The following is an 8,424-nucleotide window of genomic DNA, read 5'->3' as shown; positions in this document are numbered from 1 at the left end:
TATATATATATATATATATATACACACACATTTCTCCCACTAATACTTATAGCCCACTGTAAACAATAATCTTCTGAGAAAATTTCCTCCAAAGTGACAACTTTAGAAGGAATAAAACTTTATGTATCTCAAAGTTACACACTAGGAGAATATAAGTGCAAAGGTAACTAGCTTATTCAGGATTGTTTCTACAATTGTTTAGGATATGTATTATTTCAAGAATGACTTTCCCACCTAACAGCAGAACTGCCCCTACATTAACAGTTTACCCTTCAGATGTTAATATCATTTTTTCTTCTTTTTGAGAGTCTGAGAACTTTATTTAAAGGTCTCCTAAGCATTCAATCACTAAATTAAAGACATGGAAAATGTTACTAAAAGATGCAGGTCCTCTGTTACTTTCTTCTTTTCTTGTATAAATTTCCAGTGAGTGGAGACTCTGCAAAGGGGAAAAGTATGGAAGCTTCCCCCCCATAAGACTCCTGCTTTACCCGGTTTTTCTCAAAGTGGGCAAGGCCCACCACCTTCCAAATCACCAGAACCACTTGTGAGAATGAAGGTTTCTGAACTCCACCCCCAATATTGCGTCTATAGCCCAGAATCTGAGGCTTAGAAACGTGCATTTTAAAAACCACAAACTCCCCTTCGCACGTTCAAGTTTGTCAATCTCTGCTCCACAGAAGCCGCATACTTATTTTTGGCAGAATAAGCACCATAAATGTTCAAACAAAAATTTCTCTTCTCACGGTTACCCTCTTCTCTTTCTTCCTGGGAAGTGCTGTGAGGGATTCTCGAGTAGGGAATGTTGACAATCACCAGCTAGGTGGGAAAGGACCGAAACACGCGTTGCTGATTTGGGCAAGAGCAATCGGATTCCAAGATGGGAGAGAAAATGCTGAGAGAAACAGGCTGAGGGAAGAATTCAAGCAGAGCTGCGAAGGGGAGGTAGGGTAATGGAAAGAAAGGTGGCTCAGCAGATCTGTAGCGCCTACTAATAATGTGCATTATGCCTGGAAAGCTGATCGCTGAGAAAGAGGGGCAGGAGCGGAGCTAAAACGCCAGCAGGCTTCACGGTCACCTAGGGGGCTACTTAGGCCCCGCCCTCCCAGGTCGCTGGCCCCACCCCCCAGTGCCGGCAGGTGCAGGTCCAGCAGCCACAATTTACATTTCTGACAAGTCCTCCAGTGATGTGGGTACTGCTCGGCTGGGAACCACATCTTGAGAAGCGCAGGATTAGAGGAATTTTTTTAAGTTTGTTTGTTTGTTTTAAATCATTGGAGCAAGGGGAAAAAACTAAGGGGAAGACATTTAAAAAAGTAGTCTAAGGTGACAGTAGTATACTCTAATACCATGTTTCATGCATCTACTTTTTGCTTCGTATTTTCCTCTCCAAGAGACCAGAAGAGAAAAATAAAAGGGGACATTGATTGGGCCAGTCTTACTGGATTAAGACGTTGGTTGCTTCCAGAGGACAATGAGGGAAGGAACCAGCAAACTTTTGCCTATGTTCTTCTTGTCTAAACCGAATGCCTGTGGCACCCCTGTCCTGCACGAGCATATTCCTTGACATTCTTTGGAGTTAAAGCTGGTGACACTTCTCATGAATGCTATGCTAACATCCACCTGAAGATGGTAGAGGCCAGTTATTTAGGATGGCGTGGGCTGGTTCGATGAGAGAAAAAAAAGAGGTAATAATACAGGAATAAAATACAGATCATAATTAAATATACAGTTGATCCTTGAGCAAGGTGGGAGTTTGGGATGCTGACACCCTTCCCTGCATTGCCGAAAATCTGTGTAGATGGGGGCGCCTGGGTAGCTCAGTTGGTTAAGTATCTGCCTTTGGCTCAGGTCCTGATCAGAGGGTCCTGAGATCGAGCCCCTCATCGGGCTCCCTGCTCAGCGGGGAGCCTGCTTCTCCCTCTCCCTCTGCCTGCCGCTCCCCCTGCTTGTGCTCTCTATCAAATAAATAAATGCAATCTTAAAAAAGAAAAGAAAATCTGTGTATAACTTTTGACCCTCCCAAAGCTTAGCTACTACTAACCTGTTGACAGGAGGCCCTACGGATAACATAAACAGTTGGTTAGCACATATTTTGTCTATTATATGTATTATATACTACATTTTTACAATAAAGCAAGCTAGAAAAACAGAAAATGGTATTAAGCTAATCATAAGAAAGAGAAAACACATTGACATTATTGCACTATATATTTATTGAAAAAATATGCTTTTAAGTGGGGCATTCCCCCCCCCCGCCATGGTTCAAACCCCTTGTCCAAGGGTCACCTGTATTTTTTAAACCTTTGTTTTCTTGAAGTTACAGGAGTAATACAAGCAAATAGTTCAGGTAAGAAGCAAATTATGCAAAAAAGTAAATGTAACAGTTCAAGGTATTGTATAACTTTATTGAGATACAATTAACATTCCATAAAATTCATCCTTTTAAAGTGTACAATTCAGTGGTTTTTGGCATATTCGAAGAGTAATGCAAGCATCACCATTGTCTAATTTTAGTACATTTTTATCACCCCCAAAAGTAACATGTATCCATGAGCAGTCACTCCCCATTTATTCCTTCTCCCGGCCTCTAGCTGCCACTAACCTAATTTCTATCTCTGTGAATCCGTCTATTGTGGACATTTTATATAGATGGCCCCATACAATATGTGGCCTCTGTGGCTGATTTCACTTAGCAAAATATTTTCAAGATTTGCTCATGTTATAGCATATATTTCATCCCTTTTTACGACTGAACGGTATGCCATTGTATGAATTCCATTCATCAGCTGATGGACGTTTGGGGTGTTTCCACTTCTTGGTTATTTCGAATAATGCTACTATGAACATTTGTGTACAAGTTTTTGTGTGGTCATACGTTTCCAGTTCTCTAGATATATGCCTAGAGTAGAACGTTTGGGTCAAATAGTAACTCTATGTGGTTTTTTGTTTTAAAGATTTTATTTTATTTTTTAAAATAATCTCCACACCCAATGTGGGGCTTGAACTCATGACCCCAAGATCAAGAGTCATAAGCTCTACCAACTGAGCCAGCCGGGTGCCCCTGTGATCATGTTTTTGAGCAATGGCCAAACTGTTTTTCAAAGCAGCTACACTGTTTTACCCTCCTACCAGCTGTATTGGAGGCTTCCGATTTCTGCACATCCTCACCAACACTTACTGTCTGTGTGTTGTTGTTGTTGTTTAATCAAAGCTACCCTAGTGAATGTTATCTCAGTGACAAGTGGTGTGCATCAAACCCGCAAGGTTTAAGCAAGGATTAACTTCTTTAATCACGGACTTAAGTAAAGATTGACATCTTTAAACAAGGATTAGCTTCTTCTCTGCTTTGGGTGGCTTAGATGTGATTTTGCCAGAAAGTAGGGAAATATGATTATATTTCAAGGTGTCTTCTGACTTTACAGTTAGAATTGTCACTGCCCTGGTGTATACATTCCCATTCAAAGCTGTGGCGTACCTAGCATTTGAGTCCTTGAGAAAGTACCAGAAGAATAATACTGGCAGTGGATGGACACTCCAACAAGTCTGATGATTAGGACTTGACTCAAAGTTAGGCAAAAATAGACAGTCACTTACCTTGAAAGCTTGATTTTCGCATTAGGAAGACTTGTCAGCCCCTTCTTACTTCTCCAATAATCTGTTCACTCAACAAACACTTCCTTTAGCACCTGAGAGTGGCAGGCCCTGTACGTGTCAGTACACAATGCTGCCGAAGACATAGTCCCATGGCCTCAAGGAAATCAATGTGGAGAAGGGTAGACTGATATACAAAGAAATAAAATTCAGTGTAGTATATACCTCAGCGAGGTAACACTGCAGCCACCAAAGTGGCTAAAACTTAAAAACTGAAATGGCCAACTGATGGTGAGAATGTTCAGCAACTGGAACTCTCAAACACTGTTGATGGGAGTAGAAATTGATCCAACCACTTTAGAACAGTCTTTGGCAATATCTCCTAAAGCTGAATAATCACATACCCAATGACCCAGAAATTCTACTTTTAGATATATCCCTAATAGAAATGCATTTTAGGTAACTGAAAGATATGAATGAGAATGCTTATAGCAACCTGCTCTTAGTAGCTAAAAATGGAAATAATTCAAACGTCTATCAGTAGTAAAAAAGGATAAATAAATTATACAACAGAATACCATACAGCAGTGAAAATTAACAAACTGTTACCAGGAACACGAGTGAGTCTAATACACAGAATGTTGAATCAAAGAAGCTGGATAGGAGAGTATGGAATTTTTTTTGAAGGATTTTATTTATTCATTTATTTGAGAGACAGTGAGAGTGAGAGTGAGAGAGCACAATCAGGGGAAGTGGCAGAGGGAGAGGGAGTAGCAGGTTCCCCACTGAGCAGGGAGCCCAATGCAGGCTTCGATTCCAGGACCCCAGGATGATGACCTGAGCGGAAGACAGAGGCTTAACTGACTGAGCCACCCAGGTGCCCTGAGAGTGTGGGAATTTTTTAAAAGGGCAATCTAATTTATAGTACAAGCAATCAGAACACGTGGATGCATTTGAGGCTAGGTAATGACTGGGATGAACAAGAGGAACTTTGGGAGTCCTGGCAATATTCTATTTTCTTTTTGTTTTTTAAGTTTTTTTTTTTTTTTTTTTTTAAGGAATCTCTACACCCAACCTGGGGCTCAAACTCATGACCCTGAGATCAAGAGTTGCATGCTCTACCGACTGAGCCAGTCAGGCACCCCACAATATTCTATTTATTTTTTTTAGAGAGAGAGAAAGAGGGGAGGGGCAGAAGGAGAGGGAGAGAGAGAATCCCAAGCAGACTCCACGCCCAGCATGGAGCCCCAACGTGGGGCTCGATTCCACGACCCCAAGATCCTGACCTGAGCTGAAATCAAGAGTCCGATGCCTAACCTTCTGAGCCACTCAGGTGCCCCCCTCCTTTTTTTAGACAGGAAGAGAGAACAATATTCTATTTCTTGATCAGAGTGACAGTTACACTCATGTATTCACTTTGTAAAAAATCACTGAGCTGCTGCACACTTCAATAGTTTGCACATTTCTGTATGTATGTTACACTTCAATAAAAATGTCTCCTTAAAATATTTCAGTTTGTTATGGACACAAATATGGGCAAAACCAGAAGCCTGTACGAGAAAGAGAGGTGGCTCATAAGTCAGAGTGGTTAACTCTTTATAGGAGTGAACCAGGGAAAGCTCTCTGAAAATGTTGCCAGAGATGGATTTTGAAAGATAAATGTAACAAGCAGACGAGAGCGAATAAAGGAAAGAGGCATTGCAGGCAGAGGGAGCAGTATGCACAAAGGCACAGGAGGCATGAGATCGTGTGGTGTGTTTTAGGAATCACGAGCAGTTTTATATCGTTGGAGTGTTAGGTGGAGAGGGATGGTAGGAGAGAGATGCAGATGATAAGACTGACCAGGTAAACAGTGACCAGGTCATGAAAATCCCTTTCATCCAGCTAAATAGCATGAGCTTGAACTGTAGATCTTAGCTTTTCTATGGAAATGTATTCCCCTAAGGCTCTGATGAAAACCATGAGCTATCTCATTGGAAAAACGCACGTATAAAATTTTGCGTATCATTCACAATTCTCTAATGCCCACCCATGGACTCCTGCTTCATGCATCTCAGATGAAGAACCCCATCCTTGCAATAGATAAATGGGGACTAATTACAGAGCTTTAAACAGAACAGAGGCAGGATCAGATTTATATTTTAGAAAGATCAATGAATGCAATATGGAGGTTAGGATTGGCAGTCAAGCTAGGGTGATATGTAGGAATGATTAAATGGTAAAAGAACCAATAAGCGCTTGAACTAAGTGTCGGAGCTGAATTCTACAGGTGTTCATAGATAAACTCATCAAGGGTTGGTGGCTGCTTTAACGTGATTGAGGGAGAAGACAGCTCCTGGGATTCTCCCTTGTTTCTACTTTGAGTTAGTGGTCAGACGGCCTACTAAAGACAGGAACTAGAGAGTGTCAGGGACATTTGGGTTGAAAATGATCTTCTTTCCCGGAAAGAAGTAGACTACTTCCTAACTCGTTAGGCTTCAGGTGCACTCTGATTAGTGTCGGGGCCCAGGCTGCTGGCCTCTGGTAAAATCCTTTGCCTTTGGGCCTCAAGGCCTGGGCGAGAGCAAACCAGTCTGCCTGCACAAATTCGCAAAGGCATTAAGGCTTTGCCTTGGGAAATGTAAGCCACCATCACTCCTTGTCCACGTGTGGGAACTGAAAGAGTTGTGTGAGGGAAGAGCTCTAACATTTGGATCCCCGGCCTACTGTGGCATTGAGCCATCATCGCTGACTGTGACATTCATAAAGGAAGATTTCCTCCCCCCAATTCCAGAACCGAAACACTGTGGGGCTTAGACCATCAAAACACTTTCTTTCACCGGATAAGGATTACCCTGGGCTCTTTGGTGGACACTTGTACCTGATTACTGCAGAGCATACTGTAATGGATAAGGAGACCCAAGGACAGGGGACTAGTACAGTCTGGTGTTTTACTGACAGTCAAGCAGTCAAAAAGAATATGAGCAGATTTTCCAGTTCCATCTGCTAAGACAATTTGAACCTTTGGAATCTGAAGTTACCACACTAGGCAGACAAGTTGAAGGCTCTAACTCATCAGAGTTGAACATTAAGAGGAATGTGACCTCGTTTTGAACCCCAAGGGAGTGAAACAGAATATATTGGTTTAATCAGATTTGCATTCTGTAAAAGATCACTCTGGCTTTTTTAGAGGAAATAGCATGGAGCGAGGCAAATATGGATGCAGGAATACAAGAGGCCACTATAATCAGTGAGGTGAGAGGTGATGGTGGCTTAAACTAGAGACTGGAGGGGATATGGAAGCAAATGGAATGGATTTAATATATATCCCATGTAGGTTAGAAAGAGACTAAATAGGGGGGCCTGGGTGGCTCCAGTTGGTTGAGTGTTTGACTCTTGATTTTGGCTCATGTCATGATCTCAGGGTCATGGGTTCGAGCCCCGCATTGGGCTCCACACTTGGTATGGAGTCTGCTTGGAATTCTCTCTTTCCCTCTCCCTCTGCCCCTCCTCTCATTCATGTGCATGTGTGCTCTCTCTCTAAATAAATAAATAAAATCTTTTTTTTTAAAAAAAGAGACTAAGTAGAACACGATAATTGATGGGATATGAGGGGGGGTGAGGGAGAAGGAGGAGTTACAGATGACTCCTTGCTTTCTGATTTGTACATCTGGGTGGATGGTAGAACAATCTCTGCAGAAGGACCAGATGGGGAGCTAGGAGCTCGGAAGCGCAATTCTGTACATGTTACATTTGTAGATTTTACGAGACATCCAAATGGTATGCTAAGCAAATATCTGAGTCAGGTCTGGCGTGCAGAGGAGAGGTTTGCTTAAACATGTAATGTAGAATTCATTCACATACAAATGGTAATTGAAGGCATGAGGTGAGAAAAAGTGAGATCTATTGAGATATTAAACAGAAGAGGATCCAGAACAGTATCACCATTGAAAGGTTATGTCAATGGGGAAAGACAGTATAGGAAATTGAAAAGGGCAGGAAGAAAATCAAGAGTGTGGCATCACAGAGATCAAAGGGAGAGACTCTTTCAAATACTTGACTGTGTTAATTGATTCTGAACAGTCATGAAGGAGTCTGGAAAATGTGTTGATGTTAGCTGAGATGGGTCATACTAAAAAATATAACACACAAACCATCAGAATGGCTGTTAGCCTGCTATGGGTGTTGGTGGAGGAGGACACTTGCTGCGATGGCATTAACCCCTCAGTTACTAGATGATGGGGATCTAAGGAGGGGGGTCTGAAACAGGGAGAGAGAAGATGTATTGTGGTGGGGTTGGGGTGGCAGCTCTTTATAAAAACTGGTACAGAATTATTCCAATAACTTAACGTAAAGTACAGGCATACTTGTGTGACATGGCTCAATGTTTTCTATGGTTTTAGCAGTAAGAGATCATTGGGAGCATGGTGAGAGGTCTTTCAGTGTAAGGGTGTGTGCCAAAGCCAGGTTCAAGTAGGTTGGGGAGGGGAGGGGAATTGAAGGATGGAGAGAATGAACGTAGCAGCTCTTCCAAGAGCTTTGTTCAGCTTTGGAACAGAGTGATGGCTGGAGGTAGAGGTGGGGGAAATTATTTTTAACATGTTGGCAGAGACCTGAACAGGCATGAACCATAAACACAGATAAGATGGAGAGACCACAGTTAGAAGGAGGGATACCTCTTTCGTATGAATAGACTGGAAGGAAATAATTTTATAGATATGGTAGGCAGAAATGGAAGAATTCTTACATGATGGATTCCTCCCCCCGCCCCCACCGTGAAATAGGAAATGAGAGTTATTTTCTGAGAATGAGGGGATATGCAAGGGATCAGAAGTTTAATAAATGTAGGTA

Source organism: Ursus maritimus, unplaced genomic scaffold (assembly GCF_017311325.1).
Source record: "Ursus maritimus isolate PB19 unplaced genomic scaffold, ASM1731132v1 scaffold_23, whole genome shotgun sequence".
Classification (NCBI taxonomy): domain Eukaryota; kingdom Metazoa; phylum Chordata; class Mammalia; order Carnivora; family Ursidae; genus Ursus; species Ursus maritimus.
The sequence above is the reverse complement of the archived record's forward strand: the minus strand, read 5'-3'. Positions refer to the sequence as shown.